Genomic DNA, 24,556 nt, shown 5'->3' on the forward strand with positions numbered 1-24,556 from the left:
GACTGGCTTTGCTGGCAGAGATATGCTAACGTCGCTATTTACCAGTGTCACTAATTTTCCTGTGTTGTAAAGGTGACATAGCAAAAAAATTACTCAGCTATTAGTTAAACAAATAATGATCTTTATCCAGAAGTTGTGGGAAAACCACAAAGCATGCTAAGATATGCCAACATCACTATTTACCAGTAATTTCACTGAGCCTGCTGTTCCTGTGTGTAATAAAGGCAATTTTTTTTACTCTATTAGTTAAATAATTAATGTATATTTATCTACTATTTACTACATACATACTACATATATACAACATTCATACAACATATATACATACTACAACTACATACATACTTCATATATACTACATTCACACAACATACATACATACTACATACATACTACATATATGCTACATTCATACAGCATACATACATACTACATAATACATACATACTACATATATACAACATTCATACAACATACATACTACATACTTCATATTTACTACATACATACTACATACATACTACATATATACTACATTCATACAGCATACATACATACTACATACATACTACACATATACTACATTCATACAGCATACATATATACACACATACTACATACTACATACATACTACATATATACTACATTCTTACAGGATACATACACACTACATAATACATACATACTACATATATACTACATTCATACAACATACATACATACTACATACTACATACATACTACATTCATACAGCATACATACATACTACATACAACATGCATACTACATACATACAACATTCATACATTCATACAATACATACATATAGACATACAGTACATATAACATAGAGTACACACTCAACATCACTTGTCACTTTGATCCCCGAAGCCAGTGTCATCTCACTGTAAAAAATATTAAAATAAGAAACAACCGATATACTCCCTGATCCGCAGAAATCCACGAGTGTCCCACGACGATCTCCTGCAGTGCATCACTGAGAGGTTACTATAGTTCACTGGTCTCACTTTATGGCAAAAGCTGCGTGGGAGCTTTCTCACACAGCAATGCCAAAAGTGAGACTAGGGACTATTTTTTTATAGTGGCGGAGGAATACAGTGCGGAAGGATACCTACCTTCCGTCATTGTATTCCTGGGGCCCCTAGAGAGCGGTCATATCAGCTGATGCTGCTGTTCTCCATGGGAGGTCGTCGTGGGACACTCATGGATTTCTGCGGATCAGGGAGTATATCGGTTGTTTGTTATTTTAATATTTTTTACAGATGACACTGGCTTCGGGGATTAAAGTGACAAGTGATGGTGAGTATGTACTCTATGTTATATGTACTGTATGTCTATATGTATGTATTGTATGAATGTATGAATGTATTGTATGTAGTATGCATGTAGTATGTATGTTGTATGTTCGTAGCATGTTTTATCTATGTTGTATGTATGTAGTATATATGTAGTATGTATGTAGTATGCATGTTGTATGTCTGTAGCATGTTTTATGTATCTTGTATGTATGTAGTATATATGTAGTATGTACGTTGTATGTCTGCAGCATGTTTTATGCATGTTGTATGTATGTAGTATGTACTATGTATGTATGTATGTTGTATGAATGTAGTATATATGAAGTATGTATGTAGTATGTATGTTGTATGAATGTAGTATATATGTGTAGTATGTATGTAGTATGTATGTATGTATGTATGTTGTATGAATGTAGTATATATGTAGTATGTATGTATGTTGCATGAATGTAGTATATATGTAGTATGTAGTATGTATGCATGTATGTTGTATGAATGTTGTATATATGTAGTATGTATGTAGTATGTATGTTTTTTTTTGCATTCAACACATTAGACGGATAATGGGACTAATGTGTCAATCACTGTCATTGTAGCAGGCATAGCCCGATGGGACTTGTAGTCCCATCGGACGATGCCTGCATACACACACAACCCCCGGCAGGCCTGCACAGACCCCCAGCAGCCCGCACAGACCCCCGGCAGGCCCGCACAGACCCCCGGCAGCCTGCACAGACCCCCGGCAGGCCCGTACAGACCCCTGGCAGGCCCGCACAGAGCCCCGGCAGCCTGCACAGACCCCTGGCAGCCCGCACAGACCCCCGGCAGGCTTGTACAGACCCCCGGCAGGCCCACACAGAGCCCCGGCAGGCCCGCACAGACCCCCGAGAGGCCCGTACAGACCCCGCCCGCACACACAGACACGCACAGTGTCCACCCATGCACCGCCCACACTCTTCCCCCCTCCCAAACTGGATGTGCATGGAAAGAAAGGGTTTATTTTCATTCCGATATTTGTGCCCCATTGACTTGCATGGGTTTCCGGTATCGGAATCGGCGATACCCGATACTTTTTGGGTATCGGTCCAATCCAATCCGATCTGATATTTCACGATATCGGATGGTATCGCTCAACACTACTGCTGAGACATGTAAACATCACTATTTACCATTAATTTACCAGAGTCTGCTGTTGTCGTGTGTCATAAAGGCGATATAAAAAAACTATTGGTTAAATAAATAGCGTATCTTTATCAAGCAGTTGTGCAACTGGTGCAAAGCCTGCTGAGATATGCAAACATCACTATTTCCCAGTGCCATTAATTTTCCTGAGTCTGCTGTTGTTACGTGTCATAAAGGCAATATAGCAAAGAAATTATTTTCTACTGGTTAAATAAATAACCTATATTTATTTAGCAGTTGTACGAATGGTGTAAAGCCTGCTGAGATACGCAGACATCATTATGTATCAGTAATTTCCCTGAGGCTGATGTTGCCGTGTGTCATAAAGGCAATATTAAAAAAATTTTGCTATTAGTTAAATATTGTATATTTATCTATCTGTGACTGGCGCAAAGCCTGCAGAGATATGCAAAAGTCAAAATTGACAAGTGCCGCTAATTTTCCTGAGTCTGCTGTTGGTGTGTGTCATAAAGATGATATAACAAAAAATAAATTTCTATTGGTTAAATAAATAGCATACTTTTATCTAGCAGTTGTATGCCTGGCTCAAAGCTTGTTGTGATATGCAAATGTCACAATTTATCAGTAATTTCCCTGAGCCTGATGTTGCCGTGTGTCATAAAGGCGATATAACAAAAAAATTACCCTGCTTTAGGTTAAATAAATTGCATATATTTATCTAGCAGTTGGGCAACTGGCACAAAGCCTGCAAAGTTAAGCAAACATCACTATTTATCAGTAATTTCCCTGAGTTTGCAGATGCTTTGTCTCAAGAAGGTGATATAAAAATAAATTTACTCTGATATTAGTTAAATAAATAGTGTTTATTTATCGAGCAGTTGTGAGACTGGCGCAAAGCCTGCTAAGATACGCAAACATCACTCATTATCAGAGCCACTAATTGTCCTGGGTCTACTGTTGGCATGTGTCATAAAGATGATATAACAAAAAATAATTTTCTTTTGGCTAAAAAAAGCATATATTTATCTAGCAGTTGTATGACTGGCACAAAGCTTGCTGAGATACACCAATATCACTTTTTATCAGTAAGTTACCTGAGCTGGATGTTGCCGGGTGTCATAAAGGCAATACAGCAAAAAAACCTCTGCTATTGGTTAACTAAATGTTGTATCTTTATCTAGCAGTTGTGCGACTGGTGCAAAGCTTGCTGAGATACGCAAACATCACTATTGACCAGTATTTTCCCCGAGTCTGTCGAGTTGCCATGTGACATAAAGGTGATATAAAAAATTTTTTACTCTGTTTTTAGTTAAATAAATATTGTATAATTATTTAATTGTGCGACTGGTACAAACCCTGCAGAGATACCAACATCACTATTTACCAGTGCCACTTATTTTCCTGTGTTATAAAGGTGATATAACAATAAATTACTCCACTATTGGATAAATATCTTATGTTTAACTAGCAGTTGTGTGACTGGTGCAAAGCCTGCTGAGATATGCAAACGTCACTATTTTTACCAGTGCCACTAATTTTCATGAGTCTGCTGTCGGTGTGTGTCAAAACGGCGATATAACGAAAAAATAATTTGCTATTGGTTAAATAAATAGCATATATTTATCTAGCAGTTGTTCGACTGGCACAAAGTATGCAGAGATTCGCAAACGTCATGCCACTAATTTCCCTGAGTCTGCTGTTGCCGTGTGTTTTAAAGGGAATATAATTTTTTTCTCTGCTATTAGATAAATAAAGAGTATATATTTATCTAGTAGTTGTGCGACTGGCACAACGTCTGCAGAGATACGCAACGTCACTATTTACTAGTACCAATAATTTTCCAGAGTCTGCTGTTGCCATGTGTCATAAAGGCAATATAATAAAAAATTTCTCGGCTATTGGTTAGAAAAAAACATCACTATTTACAAGTGTCACTTACTTCACTGAGTCAGCTATTGGCTGTGTCACAAAGGCGATATAACATAACTCTGCTGTTGGTTACATAAATTGCATATCTAGCAGTTGTGCGACTGGCACAAAGCCTGCAGAGATAAGTAAATGTCACTATTTATCAGTAATTTCCCCCAGTCTACTGTTTCCTTGTTTCATACAGGTGATATAAAAATAAATTTACTCTGCTATTAGTTAAATAAATAGTGCAAATATATCTAGCAGTTGTGAGGCTAGTGCAAAGCCTGCTAAGATACACAAAGTCACTATTTGCAAGAGCCACTAATTGTCCTTAGTCTGCTGTTGACATGTGTCATAAAGGCGATATAATAAAAAATACTCTGCTATTGGTCAAATAAATTTTATATTTTTTTATCTAAGCAAAGTATGCTGAGATATGCAAATGTTCCTATTTACCTATAATTTTTCTAAGTCTGCTGTTGTCATGTGTAAAAAAAGCTGATACCTTAAAACAAAATACCCACACATTGCTAATTACAGTGCATTTGTACATAATAACTCTGTGAAGGTTTTGAAAAATACAGCCAGGATTTTTTTAATAACATGTTGAATATGGGAAAGGGTGACATTAAGGAATGGGGATGTGGATGTGGTGGTGCCCGCCAAGGCCACATGACAGATCAGAAGGTGACAGCATCTCTTTCTTGCTTCCTGTCAAAATTCGGTCAGCGCGCTACACCACTGTCAAACCCAGATAATTACAAGGATGTTGTGAGTTGGATGGCAGACATAGGCTCCAATGTGTTGACAAGCAGTACCAGCAAGTCTTCCACATGGTTCAGTCTCAGTAGCCAAGAGGTTGAGCCTCAGAATCCTCAACCTGTTCCTCCTTACTCCCCAAATCAAGAGTCCCAGGAGACATAGGACCCCAATGCTTGCCACTCCAAGGAAATGGTTACATTCCCTTGTAATTATTCAGGCCTCTCAACTTGCACCATTAAAAAGAGAAGGTGAGGTGCATTGATGCAGAAACATTTGAACACCCATGGCCAGAAGAAAGCCATGTTAAGGAAGGTCAATTCTTGTCTGGATAGGTGGACGATAATCATTATATACAGGTGCCATCTGGTCAGTCTAAAATCACAACTCAGAAGAAGGATCAGATTGATGAATTGAAAGATGATGTGGTCAATGATGAGGTCACTGATCCAACCTGGCAGGGTGGCATGCCTATTGAGCACAACAGTTCAGAGAGGGATGGATCCGTAGCATGAAAGCAGGCAAGAAGAGGTAATGGTTTGACCAGAGGGAGCATTCGGTCAACTGTTCCACAGAGCCTTCCCACTCGGCTAGATAACAGGCCAAGGGTGCATTGTTTCTCTGTATGGCAGTTTTTTCTGAAAGTCCTTCAGACAAAACATCTGTAATTTGCCGCATTTGCCACACCAAGCTGAGAAGAGGCAAGAAGACAACCAACCTGAGCACCACCAGCATGCAGAAGCACATGACAGCCAAGCACCCCAGTAGATGGGTGTAATGTCTTGGTACAAAATCTGTGTATGAGGGTAAAACCACTGCCCCTTCCACTGTGAAATGGCCTTCCAAATCTGCTGTCCAAGAAGGAGGTGCTGATTCCTCTTGCCAAAAACCAGCTCTCATCAACCACGTCCAGTTGATTGTCTCAGTGCAGTGTTCAGTTGTCACTTGTCAGCATATATTGTGAAATATACCATGGCACTAGAGTAAAGGTGCACAAGTTGGTTACCCAAACCAAAATGTGAATTAATGAAAAACTTGGCACTCAATTCGTGGGTATCTTTGTTCATAAGATTTTTATTTTGGCAGTCTGTAAACGTTTTGGTCTAACATAGACCTTCATCAGTCTGCATTAAAGTATTGGACAGAATCAATACAAGGTAAGTCCCTATACAGTCCAACATGCAAAAATATTGACGAAGGCAGCTTGCCAAAACGCATGTTGGAGAAGGTGCCCATCCAGGAGACCAGGAACATATTACATTATCTTGTAAGTTACCCGATACCACTACTAGTGTATAATGTTTACCTGTCTATTATATGCTTACTCCTGGTCACTTAATATTTGATGTGGACACACTGACACCTGGTGGTGTATTTTTGCATTTGCACTTTACTAATTTTTATGCAGCGCGTCTAGTATTTTGTGGACATACTGACACATGGTGGTTTTTTTTGCACTATTGCACTTTACTATTTAATTGTGTGCAATTTTTCTTATGTATGTTTTGTCATATGCACTATACATAATATTATCGTTTTGTAATTGTGCATTACACATACTTCACTGACACTTTTTATATTTTATGTCTATTTTTACACTGAGATATATTCCTCATCTTTTTTATATAATCTGGATAACTGTGCCCCTTTTCTTATAGCATACAGATATGCATTGTAATTTTACCAAATTTATTACTCTATGAAGTTTTGACCTTATATCATTTTTAACCTGGTATACTAATAAAAATTTATATTACTCTGAATTTTTGACTGTCAGTCAGCTTTTTTCTCTTGTGGTTCTATGTTCTCTATTCTAAAATATAAAGTCTGCCTGGTTGGGTAGCTTCCAGAAGAAGTGCGTAAGATTGTGCAGATTGGTCAATGGCACACCTCTCTCTTTCCCTTGAGGAGGTTGCTTCGAAGTAAAATGAAGCTTGTACATGTTCCTGACATGGGTTTCAGGCCTGACAGACTGACCACAATGCAGGCCTTCGCTTGCATACACTGTATTCAGAATTGATCCGTAAGAGAAAAGAGGAGGCTTATAAAGCAGGCGATATTACTGAATTCAAGAAACTTAGGAACTCGCTATCTAAAGAGATCAAGTTAGCCAAACACGAGTATGCAAAGATTCTGGAGGAAAGGTTCTCATCAAAAGATAACAGATCTGCATGGAGAGGATTAAGAGAGGTCACCAATTATAAAAGCCACCCCACTATAGTGAACCCCAGCAGAAGTCTGGCAGCAGAGTTAAATGAATTCTACTGCAGATTTGAGGCAAGCTCTACACACAGTGGCTATTCATCTCTAAGCTCCTCAGTATGTTCATATAAAGATCATTCATTGTGCAACACCCAAGTAGTGATCTCAGAGGCAGAGGTGATACGCATCCTAAAGGGACTTAAGGTCAAAAAGGCACCTGGCCCTTATGGTGTATCTCCAATGTGTCTGAAAGTATGTGCTACCCAGCTTGCCCCTATACTGACAAATATATACAATGTGTCACTGAAAGAGTGCGTTGTACCCCAGTGTTGGAAAAATTCCACAATTATCCCTGTCCCCAAGAAAGTGGGATCCTCTGAGTTGAACGACTATAGACCAGTAGCACTCACATCTGTAGCTATGAAAGTCTTCGAAAGAATTATGATGTCCCACCTGATAAAATTCACGCAGAAGCTATGGGACCCGCTTCAGTTTGCCTATAAGGAGAATCGTTCAGCAAACGACACTGTCAGTCTGGCACTGAAGTACATTTTGGATCATACAGATGAACTGCACTCATATGTCCGGATTCTTTTCATGGACTTTAGCTCAGCGTTAAAATACCATTGATCCGAATTTACTTCATAAGAAAATGGTAGCTCTTGGAGTCCCTCTTAACTTATGCTTGTGGATTTATAACTTCCTGACAGCCAGGATACAGAGTGTAAAAGTTGGACCATTCACTTCGGACACCTTGGTCACAAACATCGGGGCACCTCAGGGGTGTGTTTTGTCCCCGTTACTGTTTTCTCTCTATACGAATGATTGCATCTCTTCAGCAGACTCAGTAAAAATCTTGAAATTTGCCGATGATATGACACTGATTGGTCTCATCAGGGGAAATGCTGAAGACTTGTATCGGAGTGAGGTGGAAAGAATATGTGACTGGTGTAAAGCCAATAATCTTGTACTCAACACTAAAAAAACTGCTGAGATGGTTGTGGATTTTAGGAAAGATCAACATGAGATACTTCCAATCTACATCCATGACGAAGTGGTTCTTAGGGTCACAGAGACCAAATTCCTTGGTGTTATCATCTCTCATGATCTTAAATGGGGGAAAAACGTGGATGCTGTTATAAGAAAAGCACAACAGAGGATGTTCTTCCTGCGTCAGCTGAAAATATATGGTTTGTCTAAGAATCTTCTGATCTTATTCTTTAATGCTGTCATCAGATCTGTGATTTGTTCCTCTCTGATAGTCTGGTATGGGGGAGCCACTGCGCATGACAAACTCCGCTTACAAAGGACTTTCAGAACAGCAGAGAGAATTATAGGTTCCCCCCTGCCTAAAATCCAGGATCTTTATGATATAGTATTCGATCCCACGCATTGAAAATTTCATCCGATCCCTCTCACCCGGGACACTCCTCATTCCAACTACTCCCTTCAGGACGTCGCTTCAGAGTCTCCAAATGCAGCACCAACCGCCATATGAACAGCTTCTATCCACTCTCTGTTCAACAATTAAATCGTCATGTGTAGACTATATACTGTATCTGTCTTGTTAGATGTTACTTGTTGTATCTGTTGTTATATATTATGTTGCCTCTTTGCCACAAAGAATTCCTTGTATATATGTAATATGTACTTGGCGATAATAAATTTGATTTGATTTGATTGATTTGATTTGAATTTAATTATAATGCTTTTGGTGTCTGGTAGAATCCAATTTTCTGACCTTGCGCATACAGCTACCCCAACTCCTGTAACATATTCATCTTACAGTGGCTTCACCCACTATGACAATGGCTCCATTGGGAACTGGTAGCCAAAATGAACTGTGGAGCTCACAAAACTCAGGTTTCAAGGCCCCTGCTGGCCCTGTGAAAATGTGAAGTGGGGGCCATATAATGACATGGTGGTAGACATGGCAGTGGTGGCAGGCAACCCCAAAATTCAAATGGGCATGTTTTAGGTGGCATTATAAAGTGATAGATAATATGTATTCCACTATCCAGCTAATAATTTTGAATGAAGGAGGGACCTCCCAAACGTAGGAGTGAGAGCTCTCTCAAATTTATGATAAAGGGCCACCTGAGGACTCTTCCCAGACTCAGGTTTCACGGCACCTGCTGGCCCTCTGAAAATGTCAAACGAAGGCCTCATAATTACTTGGTGGTGGATGTGGTGGTGGTGCGGGCAAAGCCCAAAATTCAAATGGGCATGTTATAGCTGGCATTGTAAAGTGATTGGGAATATGAATTCAACTATCTAGCTAACAATTTTGAGTGAGTTACCTCCCAAATGTAGGAGTGAGAGCCCTCACAAATGTAAAAGGAAAAGCTAAACCAAAACGCTACTTGTAAACATATGCTAAAGGGGAGGTATAATTTTTCTTATTTATTTTTATTTTACTTTATGTACATGTAATTATGAAGGAAAAAATATTTCTTAACATTTTTCCCTTTAAAAAAATTAGGTTTGGTTTGGTTTTCTTATAAATCTGTAAAGCTGGTGCAATAGTCTGACAACATTATTCCAAGATGCCATATGTGAGTCTGAAAGGCATGCAGGCAATGTCTCCATGCAGTTCCCATTTAGTTTTAGCACTTTCCCATTCATTTCAGCTTTCTTATCACGCCCCCAGACCTGTTTGTTGGGTCCAGCAGAAAAAAAATTGGCTTTCCCATTGACTTACATTGGATTCATTATTCGGTAGGAATACACGGATATTAGAAATTATTAATGCCGATTTTCCAGAATCCGAATATTTCACTATTCGCTCATCACTAGTCATAGCTCTTTATTTTGCTTCCTCTCTTGTTCACGTTTTTCAGTCTTAGGCTACATTCACATGTCCAGTATTTGGTCAGAATTTTACATTAGTATTTATAAGCCAAAATCAGGAGTGGAACAATCAGAGGAAAAGTATAATAGAAAAATGTGTACCAGTTTTTTCACTCTCTCCTGGTTTTGGCTTATCAATTTTTGCAACCTTTAACCCTTCGCATTCCAGGGTATTTGAAAAATTCTGCATCTGTGATTCATGCGTTTGATAATTTTATTTGGCAGAAAAATTTCAGCTTTTTCACTTGTGATGTAATCAACTTGTACTCCTCGATTCCTCATTCTCTTGCTCTACAGGCTTTATCGCACCATATGGATAATTATAGCAATTATTCGGGTGAACTAAAATCTTTCATTATCAGATCGTCCGCATATCTACTGAGTCACAATTATTTAATGTTTAATAAATCATTTTTTCTTCAAATTTTGGGTGCCCCTATGGGGTTAAATTTCTCACCTTCTTTAGCCATATTATATATGGCTTGGTGGGAAGAGCAATTTCTTTTTTATGATCTCAACCCATTCTTCAATTACATTTTTTGGTTTGGTAGATACAGTCATGGCCAAAAGTATTGACACCCCTGCAATTCTGTCAGATAATGCTCAGTTTCTTCCTGAAAATGATTGCAAACACAAATTCTTTGGTATTATTATCTTCATTTAATTTGTTTTAAATGAAAAAACACAAAAAGAATTGTCCTAAAGCCAAATTGGATATAATTCCACACCAAACATAAAAAAGAGGGTGGACAAAAGTATTGGCACTGTTCGAAAAATCATGTGATGCTTCTCTAATTTGTGTAATTAACAGTACCTGTAACTTACCTGTGGCACCTAACAGGTGTTGGCAATAACTAAATCACACTTGCAGCAAGTTGACATGGATTAAAGTTGACTTAACCTCTGTCCTGTGTCCTTGTGTGTACCACATTGAGCATGGAGAAAAGAAAGAAGACCAAAGAACTGTCTGAGGACTTGAGAAACCAAATTGTGAGGAAGCATGAGCAATCTCAAGGCTACAAGTCCATCTCCAAAGACCTGAATGTTTCTGTGTCTACCGTGCGCAGTGTTATCAAGAAGTTTAAAGCCCATGGCACTGTGGCTAACCTCCCTAGATGTGGACGGAAAAGAAAAATTGACAAGAGATTTCAACGCAAGATTGTGCGGATGTTGGATAAAGAACCTCGACTAACATCCAAACAAGTTCAAGCTGCCCTGCAGTCCTAGGGTACAACAGTGTCAACCCGTACTATCGGTCGGCGTCTGAATGAAAAGAGACTGTATGGTAGGAGACCCACGAAGACCCCACTTCTTACCCCGAGACATAAAAAAGCCAGGCTGGAGTTTGCCAAAACTTACCTGAAAAAGCCTAAAACGTTTTGGAAGAATGTTCTCTGGTCAGATGAGACAAAAGTAGAGCTTTTTGGGCAAAGGCATCAACATAGAGTTTACAGGAGAAAAAAAGAGGCATTCAAAGAAAAGAACACGGTCCCTACAGTCAAACATGGCAGAGGTTCCCTAATATTTTGGGGTTGCTTTGCTGCCTCTGGCACTGGACTGCTTGACCTTGTGCATGGCATTATGAAGTCTGAAGACTACCAACAAATTTTGCAGCATAATGTAGGGCCCAGTGTGAGAAAGTTGGGTCTCCCTCAGAGGTCAGGGGTCTTCCAGCAGGACAATGACCCAAAACACACTTCAAAAAGCACTAGAAAATGGTTTGAGAGAAAGCACTGGGGACTTCTAAGGTGGCCAGCAATGAGTCCAGACCTGAATCCCATAGAACACCTGTGGAGAGATCTAAAAATGGCAGTTTGGAGAAGGCACCCTTCAAATATCAGGGACATGGAGCAGTTTGCCAAAGAAGAATGGTCTAAAATTCCAGCAGAGCATTGTAAGAAACTCATTGATGGTTACCGGAAGCAGTTGGTCACAGTTATTTTGGCTAAAGGTTGTGCAACCAAGTATTAGGCTGAGGGTGCCAATATTTTTGTCTGGCCCAGTTTTAGAGTTTTGTGTGAAATGATCAATGTTTTGCTTTTTGCTTCATTCTCTTTTGTGTTTTTTCATTTAAGACAAATTAAATGAAGATAATAATACCAAAGAATTTGTGTTTGTAATCTTTTTCAGGAAGAAACTGAGTATTATCTGACAGAATTGCAGGGGTGTCAATACTTTTGACCACAACTGTATGTGGACGATCTGATGTTCGTTTGGAAGGGTAATTCCACAGACTTGTCCCTTTTTCATTCTTATCTCAATTCTAACAATCTAAATTTAATATTCACTATTAGTGGTATAGGGAATCAAGTTTCCTTTTTGGATTTATTGCTCACAGGTGATTCTATCAATGACAAAGTTCACACTACCATTTATAGAAAGGAAACTGCAGGTAATTCACTTTTACTTTCTTCTTCATGTCATCCCCAACATACCATCCAGTCCATCCCTTATGGGGAATTCAATAGGGCTAAACGTTTATGTTCAGACAATGCCTTGTTTTTACAAGAAAGTAAAGTCATAAAAAAATGTCTTTTTGATCGAGGTTACAATAATCAAATTGTCAGCAATGCATTCCACAAAGTGATGAACAAACCAAGATTTACCAGTTTAAAGGAAAAATCCTCAGCTTGTGCTGATCATATGGGGACTTTTTCAACACCATTCAGTCCCCAATTCAATCAAATTAAAGAAATTGTGAAAAAATATCTGCCCGTCACAAACCAAGACACCAAATTAAGACAAATCATACAATCTGGCTGCCATTATGTTGCCCGAAGGGGAACCAGTTTGGCGAATTATCTTTCTCCCAGTCTTTTAAAATCACCAGGAAAAATTCGTACTTGGATTACTTCAACTGGATTTTACAAATGCGCTGGTTCCAGGTGCATGTTTGCACATATGCAATAGACAAATTCAATTGTATTTTTTCATACCAAGGTTTTCCTCAACAAATTACATCTTTTATCAATTGTGACAGTCAGTTTGTCGTTTATTGCATTTGTTGCACAGAGTGTAAGATTCAGTATATCAGCTGTACTATACACAAACTAAAAAAAAAGAATAGCTGAACATATCAGAAATATAGAACAAAAAACGCTTCCTATTCAGGAGCGGTAAAACACTTTGTTCATGCTCATCATAGCAATATGGATTCATTTGCCTTCTATGGTCTAGAAAAGGTTAAAACTCCTGCACGAGGTGGTGATAGACACAAGCTATTAAATATACATGAAGCTTTTTGGATATTAAAATTAGACACTAAATCTCCAAACGGTATGAATTTTAGGAACGATTTGTTCTATATTTATTAATGAAATTTATGTACTTATTAGTTTTTTCTGTCAAAAATAATTTTACAGTGATCCGTATTTAGTTTATTTTGTGTATTCATTTGGTTATAGTAGGAAAGCATAGAATTTATCTCATAGCTCCTATTTTATTCATACAGTATATTTATCAAGCATTCCGTAATAGTTCCACCATTGATTGCTATGTGTCTATAATTTATTTTTCATTTTTTAAGTGCCAAAAATTCCATTTGATTGTCCCAAAGTTTATATACTGTTTGTAGGCACTCATTCACACCTCTTGCATGGAACCTTTTATTCCTGCGTATCTATAATTTATTTTTCAAGTCCAAAAAAACTTTTTTTTTTGTGACTAATTCTATATATTGTTCACAAGCACTCATTCACACTTTTTGCATGAAATATTTTATTACACGTGAAAAAACTCCATCTGATTGTTATTAATTCCATATATTGTTTGTAGATACTTATTCATACCTTTTGCATGGAACCACTCATTCCTGCGCATCTATAAATTATTTTTGAGGTGTAAAAAATTCCTTTTGATTCTGACTAACTCTATATATTGTCCGTAGGCACTCATTCACACCTTTCGCATGGAATCATTTATTTCTGCGCAGAAAATCCATTTTCCATTGGAAGATCATTTTGGAGTTATTAAACTACTTTTAGATATATCCATTTATATTATTGTAAATTTTTTTTTTTTTTTTCCTTGGGAACTTCAATCCTGGAGTGATCTGTATCATTGCAATGAACCGCTCACTCTTCCTTTCATGTGTTGCCACTTTTTGTAATTAATTGCAAGCTTTGTGATTGGTTTGTAACCTGTATATATTTTTCTATGCATATTGTTTTTATTTACCTATGACTAAGGGTGCCTTTGTGCACCAGAAACGTGTCAGGTGTTTTTTGCATTTTAATATGGCACATTAGCCTAATAAAGTTTTTTCATTTATGCCGGTGTGCCGAACGAACTTTCTTCTTCTTGTGATGAAAGGGACACCATGCCTACTGTAAAGCACGGAGGTGGATTGCTGAGGTTTTGAGGATGTGTGAGCTACAAAGACACAGGAAACTTGGTCAAAGTATAAGGAAAAATGAATGCAGCATGTTATCAGCAAATACTGGTGGCAAGTTTGCAGTCATCAGCCCTGAAGATGCGTGTGGGACATACTTGGACATTCCAACATGACAATGATCCAAAACACAAGGCCAAGTCGACCTGTCATTGGCTACAGCAGAGCAAAGTGAAGGTTCTGGAGTGGCAATTTCAGTCTTCTGACATCAATATCATTGTGCTGCTCTTCTGGAGGGATCTCAAGCATGCAGTTCATGCTAGACAGCCCTGGAATTTATAGGAACTGGAGGCTTTTTTCCAAGAAAAGTGGGCAGCTGTACCATCTGAGATAATAAAGAACCTCATCCACAAAAGACTTCAAGCTGCCATTGATGTTAGAGGGGACAATACATGGTATTAAGAAATTTGGTATGTGAACTTTTGAATAGGGTCATTTGAATTTTTTTGGTTATCATTATGCTTTAGAAAGAGAATCACAGTAGTTTGACAATAAATGGTTTCACCCAACCACTAACCATGAGTGGAGAAAAGGTTTTGGCGCTATCATGCATATTCTCTGAAAAAAGCCAATAAAGCAAAAATTCTGCTGGGGTATGTAAACTTTTGAGCACAACTTTACATTCAGGGGACCGCTATCACTAGACAGAGTAATTCCTGCAGCACTAAAGGGGTTAATAGTACAGCAATACCCACAGCTTTAAATCAGACAGGATTTATCCATGATATCCAGAATCAACTTAGCCCACATTATTTCTATTGATGGTAGATGAAATGTTGAGAAAACAAATATATTAGATGCCTCAAAGTTATTACTACCCCTCAAGGATTAAACAATATCCAGACGTATCGGTTTTAACTGGCACACTCATTAAGCAAATACAGGTGGAGCCTATGCTACTGTGCACATGTCCACGTACTGTATTTTACAGAATGTGTGTCCATGTAAACCACAAGGAGACATGTCTGTTTTTTACTGGCACAGATGGCAAGTGCTAATACAAATCTATGGGTTCATGAAAAACACATACAGCACACATGTGTAACATCAGTGTGCAGTATTTGTACAGTATATGTTTAATATTTTAAAGTATAGAAGTTTGATCATTTATTTTTCTTTTGCCATACAGGAAAAACACTGATGGCACACTGATGACATCAAAACTGTTTTTCCAGTACCGGTTTTCGGTTTTATACATATGTGTGAATGGGGTCTAACACACATCCATCACCTATCAAGTATGGGGCGGGCTCATCGCTCCATATACCAATTCTGACTTGCCAGGTACATGCACAGTCCTTCTTGTGAAGGGGTTAAGCTATCAGCCTACACTAAAGTCCACTGGATGCAATTGTGTGGATTGCAGTTACACATAATCATTCAGTGTTTCTGCACTTCATATTCTTGAAAGTACAATTGGTTTTGTAGATAATAATTAATAAATAAATAAAAAATAGAATTAAAAATTATATTCAATTTGAACTTAATTTCAATTTTAAATAAAATGAAATTGTGCATAGGCCCTGAAAATATTGCATTTAAACATTTAAATACCCCTCCAGTGATATATTTTTTTTAAGTCTTCCCTTTGTTAGGGTGGTCAAGTCCATTCTGGCACCATGTGACAACATCTGTAACCTGCCGGATCATTGTGCGAAGTGGCTGTGGCTCTCTCAATGTCTGTCTATGAGACTCATATCGAGACTGTCTTGCTTCATTCTGAGTCTCACTCACTTGCATCCAGAATATTTAAAACTAGACCTCTGCTCCACACAGCAACCAATGTTTATTTGGCAGGTTATAAATGCACTCATGTGGAATGGACCTGAAACCAAAAGAAGACGGTGACCAGTGAGTGTATTATTACCTTCATGACATTTTGAGACAAGATCCCTAACAAAGGGAAAAATTTAAAAAGTCTCTGTAGTGGTACTTAATATTAATAACTGGGTGTTTGTCTTTACACACTTTCTTACTTGTGAGTGAAAAATTGGCAAGCATGTAATAGGTCATTAAATACAGGACTAATAAGTTTGTACATTATACATGAAAATTGTCTCTTCAGAGAGGAAGAGGACTAGAACTCTAGTGTCATCAATTGAAAGTAGCATTCCTAAAAGTCAATATCAATGCTATAATGAACCTTGCCAAAACCAAAATCTCAAATTGCAGACACTGTGTTGCAGGGTACTACCCCTTGTCAGGTTAAATTGTGGGATCTGGTTTAGCTGGATGAGAGGTGTCTGACTTTGATCCAAGGGGTGACATATCAAGACCCACATGTCAAAGTGAGGAGACTTTTGAGCCTTGTAATGCTCCCCAGGGAAATATGCAAATTGTCTCTTCAGAGAGGAAGAGGACTAGAACTCTAGTGCTACCTATTGGAAGTAGCAATCCTAAAAGTCAATATAGACCCTATAACGAGCCTTGCCATATGACTTAGGATAAAAGCCAAAACCCAAAGCTCAATTTTCAAACACTGTGTTTAACGGTACTGTCCCTCTACATGAAACCGTCACATGAATATTTTTTATGCTCATGTGTCACATATTTAACTGCTAAGTAAGCCATTTCTCTTCTTTATGTCTTGCTTTATTTTATGTTAATTGTAGGTCAATGTCATTAATAAAAGCAACATTTTTGTGGTTAAATTTCTGTTGCTACAGGTGGCTGACTGTCACACATTGACAGCAATGGTCCTTATTTAATGCCATCCAGCATCAGAAATGTGCATGGCATGGGGCCAAGGTGGGAAAAATATAAGTCAGTACATGTATAATTGTATTATGAGTGTCTGATGTAATTATGCAACAGATTCCTTAAACATGGCTATTATGGAGGGTTAAATCCTTGAAAATGCTTGTGATATTATATGCAGCTACAGTCTATTAGCATTAGCAATAGCGGTGCATATTAAAATGCAATTAAATAAAAAAGTTTTGCATTTTCATGACCCAATCGTTCCAGCTTTTCTGGCATTAATAACATAATCTATTTACCATTAATACAATATTTAGCACAGCATAATTTCTAATTCTAAAATTATAGTAGTATAAGAGTGCTTTAGTTTGGGCTTTTTATCTTGACTCTAATTGTGCTAAATCTGCAAACAATATCAGTTGATTTATTATTATGCAAGATAATACCTGGAAATTAAATATTAATAAGACATAAATGTGGCTGGTTGTGAAATTAAAATGTAGGGAAAAGATAAGATTATAAAAAGTCTATTAAAGATAGCAGCATATTCCTGTGTCATCTTTTTTCAGTGAATATATTTGAGTTTTTCCCTAGATGTTTTTTCAGCAACACTTGTGTTTTAAGGAGACTCTTGAGTATACTTAGAAATGTTCTTACAAGCAAATTGCTTTAAAAGAATTTATATTAATCAACTCATGTTTATAATATTTTAGGATAAAAAGTATACTGAAATAACAATAAAGAAACATAAAACATTTCCATAAAAACATTGATAATGTTCAAAGTGCAAAGGTTGTGGGAGGTGGACAAAATATTTTTGCCTTCCACATTTTAACTTTATATTTAAGTTGGGTATGCAGATAATAGCCAGCTAAGGAAAAGCAGAAAGCTATATCCATTAGATGGCCATTTCTGTTGTTTAGCCTTTGCTCTTCCTGATAGCCCTGCTGCAGTGGCAATTGGGGAAATGGGATTTTGGGGTTGATGTCAGTAGTGTAATGTCAGCTGACATCAAGCCCACAAGTTAACAATGGGGAGTTGTCTATCTGGCAACCCCATTTACTAAACTAGTAAAGAAGAAAACACACTGAAAAAAATATTTATTTAAAAAAACACTGAAAAAACCTCCCCAATTATTTACTCTTTCCCCCATTTATTAAAAAATAAAATAAAAAATAATAGTGCACAGGGTCTGCCATGATCCATAATATGAAGGTCCCACAACTATCCCAGTCTTCTTCCTCCGTGAGATCTGGCTGCTGTGAATTGAGGTAACATCAATAATGTCAAATCAGTTCATACTGGCTAGCTCTCTCAATGCACAGCATCAGTGCTGAACTGATGAACAACTGCTCATCAGTACGGCACTAGCAATGTGATAACCAGCTGTTGTGAAATTAGGTGATGTCAGTAAGCTCACCTTAGTTCATAGCAGTTGGCTCTCATGATGTGCAGCTGAAATGCCAGACTGATGAGCAGTCATTCATCAGTCCGGCACTGGCACTGCACATCATGAGATCAGGCCGCTATTAACTGAGGTGACTTTACAGACGTCACCTCAATTTACAGCACCTGGGTCTTGCGGAGCACAGCATAAGACACGGCAGAGGCTGCTGCTCCACTCTATGGAGCTACGCTCTCTGAACTGAGCTCCATAGACTGGATGATGAAGACTGGAATCATTGTGGGACTTTTATATTATGGAGTATGGTGGACCCTGTGGAGTATATTTATTTTATTTTTTAACGAATGGATAAACGAGGGAATGTAGGGGAGCATTCATTTTAATAAGATATTTTTTTCTTGTATGTCTGTTTTTTTAGCTCTTGATTTATAGGGGTTAGTAATGGGTTTGTCTGATAGATGTTTCTCCATTATTAACCCTTGGGCTTGATGTCATCAGTCATTACACAGCTGACATCCCCAAATAATACCCTGCTTGCCAGTGTACCGGGGCAAGCAGGAAGATCCCAGCAAAGTGGCAAAAATGCATCGAAAGGATGGAGTGGGTGAGGGCTACAATTTTTAGGCTGAGGAGGGTCAAATATTCAAGGACCTACCCAGCTTGAGAATACCAGCCCCAAGCTATCTGCTTTATCTTACTAGTTATCAAAAATGAGGGGAACTCACGCCTTTTTTTAAATTATTTATTAATTTTAACTGTTATCCTCTATTTTCGATAATCCTTCAAGATAAAGCAGACAGCTGAGGACTTCAGTCCGCAACTGTCTGCTTACCACTGCTTATTATCAAATGTAGGGGGGAACTCCATGTCTTTTTTATTTTTTTCTAACATGGTGTGTCAGCCAATCACAGTCAAGTCATACTTGGCATGGCTGTAATGGTGCTAGAAGTGCCAACACCGGAAAAACTTGATTGCTTGTGCTGCAGCCTTTAAACAATCTTTATTAATCTGCCAAACCCAAACAGTTAATCCAATGTATGGTCAGGATTAATCAGTTGATATGGCGCTCCTGTTCATTGACGGCAGTCCCTGAAAACCCTAATGTCCCCTATGCTGCACAATAAAACATGCAATACACTAAAATACTGTATACATACTAAACATCATTTATAATGAAATTGTTCTCCTGGGAGTTAAAACAAAATGACTAAGATAGTGGGTATTAAAAATATCCACTAATGGTGCACTAATGGTGAACTAATACAGCAAAGTGACTTCACCTCCTCTAGCAATGACACTGGAAGCAAGACCCAACAGTACTCCAGAGCACATTGAGGCAGTTCTTATCACTAATCCAAATTTGTATCCCAGAAATCTATAGAATCAGTTTCTGCCTGAGAAAGAATACAGTCTAGGTATAACTGAACCTGCACTAAGTTATTGCAATGGCAGAAAAACATATAGGTCATCCTGTCAAATATACTGTAAGCGTGGCTGCTGCTACCTTGGCTCTTATAGCATTCAAAAGCGAGGAAACATTGTGTTTGAGTGGATCCCATATGGGTCTGCTGTTCAGTTGTGCAAGCAATAGGTATTTGCTTGGTGAAAGCTTTGAATAGCAAGTAATAGAGTATATTAGGGTAATAAGCCGATTTGGACCATCTTTTGGAAGCTGAATTTTTTTTTCAATTTTAATTTTAAAGCAAGGATCTAAAAGTGTGGGTATTCAATAAGTTACTACTTTGTTTCACATTAACAATACACTTTCATTCCCACAGGTATTGCAGCACACAGTCTGCCATGTCAGCCAGAATGACATAGGGCTGTGTTGTTTCATTATCTTAGCCAAAATGTGCAGGTTGGTTGTCATGGCTAATTTCATAGTCATCAGCATTTCCGCTGTGACTGTCCACCTTGTCCACTGCCTGCACAGGTCTATGTCCTCCTGAAGCATGTGAAAGGACCTGCAGGTTCCCCAACAGACACAGAGCAATGCTGAACAGGTCAAATTGGTCTTAATTCTCCATCCCTTCTTGCATGCTGAGTGTTCTTTCCTTTTTCCCAGGCTAAATATTAACAGGATTATATTGTGGATTCCAAACATGTTCCTACTATCAAAATTTGTCGCCTCTTCAATGAGCTTTAGTAGGCAGCATGCATCCCTCATTAGGTGACAATATCGTGTCTCAAAGTAACCTGACTGATGCATTATGTAGCCTTTCACCATGTTACGTTGTTTGTACAAATGCTGCAAGTCAGAAAGGTGTGCTTTGCCACATAACTATTAAAATGGGATGATACTTTTCTGGCCACAATAACCACCCTGCATGTTTGCAAAAGAAATTTGACAGCATGAAATTGAAGACAGGGGGCAAAACAATGAGCATGTTTGCTTTTTGTCTGACAGTAAGGCAATTGGAACGTTCCAAGCATTGCACTCACAAAAATTTTAAGCTGCAGCTTGTGGGGAGACAGCCAGTAGTTTATTAGCCTTTTAAAGGATAGCATAAATGTTTCTGCCTTGTAGCTTTTCACCTTCCCGCTTTTAAGATGTAAAACTGATTTACTGCCTTGCAAGACCAAAAAGAATGAAGGCACTGTGTGGAATCAATTATGTGCTCTGTGCTTGGTGATGATGATATGTTAGTTTAACAAGATCCAGCTGAGGTGCAGGATGAGACTGATAACTGCTTCTTGGTGGTAAATATATACATAGCTCCTAGGCACAGAGGCGTGACCACCTGTCTCAGATGTGATGGGGCATTATTACCACTGAAAACATTCACACAGTGAGCTCTGAAAGACATGCATTGTCCCTGGCCATAGTTGCTGCTCTTTGCATCTATTCTTTAGTTCCTGGCCATAATTGCTGCTCTTGACATCTATTCTTTAGTGCACTTTGGAGCTCAAATAAATGTCCAAAGAGCAGTTTATGTTCTCCAGAACTTGAAAACAGAGAGTGGTCACCCCTTAGTATCTTTTAGCAAGGATGAGCAGACCTCATCATTTTGCAAAGACACCAGAATTCACAAGCTGGTAAGGCAGCAATTGCACCGTAAACAACTTAACAAGATGTGAGTTTAGTTGGCAAACTAGCTTATGTCTGTGAGCATACAGTTGTTTCCTTGCCACATAAGAAGTGATGGATATTTGTAGTTTTCATGGAGGAGGAGGATGTGTCCTTGATGATGATGATGATGATGATGATGGTAGTGAGGGTGACATCAAACAAGTGCTACCTAAAGGTCTGACTTGGCTAACAGGAAGATAAGTGTGGCAAGCATGGAGGTGAAGATAACTTGAGGGAGATCTTGTTTTGATTACTAGCTGGCTTGACTTTGTTTAATAAGCTGGTGATGTCACTTGATCTGCTGATGAAGAGGCACCATTCCTTGTCTATAAGAGCCAGGACAAACACAGCTTATTTTCAGAGCCAGCAGAGTGCTAAAGAATTGTCTGGTGGGAACACGCAAAATAACTACCACACACGAGAATCACTCATGTATGACTCACTACCACCATGACCAGACCTTTCAAATGTGGTAGAGTCTCCTCCACTAATAGCACAAGCACCATTACCTTCTTCAGAGCTGACCGCAGGCTGTTTCGTTTCCAGGTTTTGTCCAAGACAAAGTTATCAACTTGATCATCATCCATGATTTGGCTGACAGGTGCCTCTGTGTGTGAACTAGTTGCCCTCCAGCCTAATTCTCATCCTGAGATTTTCTCTGGCTCAGAGAGTGGCTACCACAGACAGTGTCCCTACCATCTCAGCTCAGAGTCTGCAACACAAATTGTCATTACAATACTGTTGTCTATCTACTCTAGCACCATGTATTCCTACAACAAAGACTAATCGCTCACATCTTCCAAAATATTAGCTGAAATAAGTATTACTAGTGTAGTTTGATACTTAGCCCCCACAGCCCTGTGGATTACATGACATTGGGGCAGAATAGAAACATATTATTGACATTGGAAATTTCACTTTCCAAAGCATTAATTATTATGACAACACTTTGACTTAGCAGAACACTGACTCCGGCTGATGGTGTCACTGTCAGAGGCTATATCATGCAGCTGTGATTGAGATGAATAATGGGACATGCAGTTCATTACATACTCCCTGTTCACTTTGCTAATGTGCTTGCCAGAGTTTAAAAGGTGGTCAAATATAACTTGTGTTCAGTACTATACTGCAATAACAGTTGCTGCTAGTTCGACCAGTGCTGTTAGAGCTGCTGCTGCTAGCAGCAACTACATTCTTCTGCAGGAGGTTTGTTTCTATCATTCCGCCATATCCTAGACCCATGTCATGTTTGCTTGCCAGCTTCAGCATAGTGCTTACAAACTAGAAAGCAGTGGTGGCTGGTCTCTTAGGCAACAACTTGTAAACAAAAAAAGTGTCAATATCTTAAGAAATGCTGTAAATTCTTACAAATAAGAAATTGAAAAAGTACTATCTCACCTATCTCACAATATACTGTATATCTATTAAGCTCTGGCTATGATAGAAAAGTGTGAAAATGTATCATGCATTTCATCTTGCTGTGTATTAGCTTGCATAGCCACAGAAATGTGACTGTACTGTATATACTATTCCAGGTTCACAACCAAAAGCATCTAGAACGAGAAAATAAATTGAACAATACAAAAAGGAAAAAAAATGTTAGAGTTTGACAAATCTTGCTTTCTTTTACATCATATGGATGGGTTAGTGCATTCTTACTTATATGGATAGGAGATGACAATAGATTAAAATACAATATTAAAACATAGCAAGCAGGGAAGGTAATGTGAAGCTTTCATCAAAGCTTTGATAAGAATTTTGTATTCATATGGATGTTACTTTAACATGTACCACATATCTAAACATTGCCAAAGTCAAACTAACTTTTTTAAGGAATAGTTTGCAGAACATAATGAATTTGTGATAGTCTATAAATTTCCCATGTCTCATTTAGCTAAAACATCTGTGTGATGTGAAAAACATATATGATAAATCACATGATCTACTGCTAATGTTCTTGGTGCCAAATACCTTAAGAAATCATCAGATGAATTGTTGAGTTTGTGCCTTGATGGTTAAGTGCGGTTTTAGTAGTGCCAAAGCGACCTACACAATAACAAGCAGATGCTTTTAATAAGTTGGTTGATTGCTGTATATCTACTGCTTTTTTTCTGTTACACTAAACATCTAAAAACTATCTTTTATTTATCACTTATTGAAAGCTTTGCTAAACATTGTACTGAAGAGCTTGTCTTTAGAAATGCTAGCTGTAATATCAATGCACATTGAATAATATCTTTCTTTAAGCTACAAATGTAACAAACAATATTCATTTCTCTAACAATTTTTTGACTCCTTCATTTCTAGCAAGATTTTATTTTTTAAATAATGGTATTTATTATTTTAAAATAAACAACAAATGTAATATTTATTTTTAGGGCTATATTCAGTTCATGGAATTGATTAAAAATAAAAAAACAAAACTCAGGAGCTTAATGCTCAGAACTCAAGACACTTGGATTGTAAAAATGGGTTATTTTTCGTGGAAATCATAAGGATTAAGTAAACTTCCGTTCATCAAGACTTGCAATTAAGAGTAGGTACTTTTTTTTCTATATCTTGCTTGCTATTTTCTCTCACTTTCTTTTACCCTATCTCACCCTCCCTCTTTCTCTCTCTTGCCTAATAGTGAAATAAAAGGTGAAATGCATTTATGTCTTAGCCCACGTCATAAATTTGGAATTCATTACTAACCTAAAAAGGTGTTTACAAGCTTTTACTCATCATTCACGAGCACTACTAGATTCATTTCTTTCTGTAATACATTTGCTATTTTAAACCCCTTAAGCTTTAATAAGCTTTTAT

The 24,556-nt window shown here is 38.0% G+C and overlaps 1 long non-coding RNA gene across 1 annotated transcript in view; it reads left to right on the plus strand.

Moving 5' to 3' along the window:
- The window catches only part of LOC141092017 (uncharacterized), a 1,925,499-nt gene extending 1,901,246 nt beyond the window's left edge, over window positions 1–24,253 (plus strand). Inside the window, exon 8 of the long non-coding RNA XR_012232651.1 lies at window positions 24,130–24,253. This is a non-coding gene — a long non-coding RNA (uncharacterized lncRNA). The remainder of the gene's footprint in view (window positions 1–24,129) is intronic.
- The last annotated feature ends 303 nt before the right edge of the window (window positions 24,254–24,556 follow it).

The sequence above is a fragment of the Dendrobates tinctorius genome, unplaced genomic scaffold (genome assembly GCF_039654945.1).
Source record: "Dendrobates tinctorius isolate UK_male_01 unplaced genomic scaffold, ASM3965494v1 ptg000008l, whole genome shotgun sequence".
NCBI lineage: Eukaryota > Metazoa > Chordata > Amphibia > Anura > Dendrobatidae > Dendrobates > Dendrobates tinctorius.